Here is a 2,535-nt window from a genome sequence, read left to right on the forward strand (position 1 = left end):
GCAGTAGACCACATTAAAGGGTAAGTAGCTTATTCGTAACTCATTTCCAATTTGAAAAAGGAAATTTTTAAAGTGACACACCCTCAGAGACTAACCCCAAATTTCCCAGGGTATCATGTGAACCTTAAAATATAACTTAACTTTTCCTACCTTCTATTTATTCCCTAGATGGGGGGAACCCCCCTGTCCTCCTTTTAAACACCTCATGACAACTTCTAGAAAACAGACTTTTTAAAAGCTCTGGCTCTCGGTGTGTTGTGGAGGTGCGCTGTGATCTGCTCTGCAGCAGACCTTTTCATCCTTTATCAATAATTCAGGGGCTGCTGCAGCAAACTTTCTTAACCAATTTCTTATGCTCTATACGATGGCAGTGTCCTTTTCCCTCTATCTCCACACATCGCTCTAGGTAATTTGGGCCTTTTAAAAAATAACCTGTTTTTTTTACAAAAATTGCTAATCAAACCCATTCAGGGTAACATTTTCATCATCCCTGCCCAGTAAAATGACCGATTTCTTGCTTACCATACTGTCCCTGCTTCAAGAGCTCAGAAAGGAACCCCACGGTTAAGCAGCTGTTGGGGGGAAAGCACCCAAGTCAGAACCGAACTGGGCAAAAGCAGCGACCCCCGGTCTGGGCCCAAATTTCCCAGCTTCATGGAACCTGAAACCTTTTTCAGAGGAAAAAAACCCAAAAATCAAAAGCCGTAAATGAAAGCAAGTTGGAACTACTTCAATGTACACATCAATGGGTGAATTCTTCCTGAATGCCACATGAAAAGAACACAAAAAATTTAAAAAAAAAGTGGGCTATCCTTAGTGCAACTCCAACATCCCATACCTCTTCAGGGCCCTTAGTCTGGGCAGCGGATCCACGGGGGATCGACAGACCGCGTTGATGGCGGGGCAATCCCTTGAGAAGGCTCAGTCCCCAAAGAAGATCTGTCCGTCAGTGAGGGAAAACCCGTTAGTAGGAATGTAGGCAGACACATCAAGCCTGGGTCTCGATGGCCAGGGGGGTGAGAGAGCCACCTCCATTGGTGTCGTTCTCTTGGGCACGCTCAAAGGGGACGGGGTGAAAGGGAGAACACATCACCAGGGTGGCCTCACGACCGGGAGGGCCGGGCACAGGGACATCTGACGGTAGGCCACACCTGCTTTGGGCAGATCGTCATAGATGATCAGGGCGTGCTTGCCATTGTCACGGAAGAATTCTCCCATGGCACAGCCAGAGTAGGGGCCAAAACTGCAGGGGGCAGCATCAGAGGCAGTGGCAGACACCACAATGGTGTACTTCATGGCATCTGAAGAATTGGAAAATAATAAGTCAGATATATATATATCAAAAAGCAAGATTCAAACTAAGTATGAATATTCCCTCATTACGCAAATATAATTAACAACATTACGGTAGATGGATCACTTACCAGCATCAGTGAGCCTCTTCACAATCTGGGCCACAGTGGACCTCTTCTGGCCAAACAACGTAGATACAGTACAGTTTCTTCTTTTCCTCAGCAGCATCGTTGAATCGCTTCTGGTTGATGATGGTGTGTGGAAAGGCAGTCTTGATCGGATCACCAATGATCACTCTCGCTGGACGACCAATAGGCACAAAAGAGTCTACGGCCTTGATGCCAGTCTGCATGGGCCCCCTCACAGAATCGGGGATGATACCAGGGGCCTTCACACCCACACGAGCCCTGAGCAAGCGAAACACTGATCAATTGTGATCACTTATAACCGAAATAACTAATTATGATACTATCTGTTCTGCATATTCAACAGAAAATGTTTTCCAATACTTGATAGGAAAACCTTCTAAGTTTTCAATTAATCTAACAGTAATATTAATCAATTGCAACACCCACCTCAGGCCACCAGTGATAGGACCCTTGGTCAATGGGGTTACCCAGAGCATCCACAACACGGCCCAGGATGGCCCCCCCGGGCACGCCCACAATGGCCCCAGTGTTTCCGATTCCCTCACGGATAAGCTTGTCATTCCGAAAAGCAACACCAACGTTATCGGGCTCCAAGTTGAGGGCCATACCTATGGGCAAAGTAGAATGTATTAAGTTGTTAAGTCATACCATGGTTTTTTCAAGCACTATGGGAAAAAAAAGACGTGAACCCCTAAAATAACCTTTTGTTCACCCATATACCAACAAAAATCCATACAAAACCCTTTGTCCAAGGAGAACTCCAACTCCCCAGCCTGGATGTTCTTAAGCCATAGACAGCTCCGTCAAATGCTCAGCACACGTCCTGTCTCTTCCAGGTTGGACTTGGGCACAAAATTATTTCCAAGATATTTCATTTCTTCATATCCATATTATTGACAAGTATTCTCCCTTAAATATGCATGGTCTAGTTAAATTACCCATGGAACCCCAGCATAAAGCAAATTAAAGAATTTGATCAATATTCAATAGACTTGCACTGACCCTGCCTTCCATTAATTACAAGGACAATTTCAAAAATACCTTACAAAATCTTCCCCCCCCCTTTATAAAACTCCTAAACTGAGCTCAATAA

The 2,535-nt window shown here is 45.0% G+C and overlaps 1 pseudogene; it reads right to left on the reverse strand.

Moving 5' to 3' along the window:
* Nucleotides 1-231: 231 nt before the first annotated feature.
* On the reverse strand, nucleotides 232-2,317 carry LOC138859489 (ATP synthase subunit alpha, mitochondrial-like; annotated as a pseudogene).
* Between the last annotated feature and the right edge of the window lie 218 nt (nucleotides 2,318-2,535).

The sequence above is a fragment of the Penaeus vannamei genome, chromosome 36 (assembly GCF_042767895.1).
Source record: "Penaeus vannamei isolate JL-2024 chromosome 36, ASM4276789v1, whole genome shotgun sequence".
NCBI classification, from domain to species: Eukaryota; Metazoa; Arthropoda; class Malacostraca; order Decapoda; family Penaeidae; genus Penaeus; species Penaeus vannamei.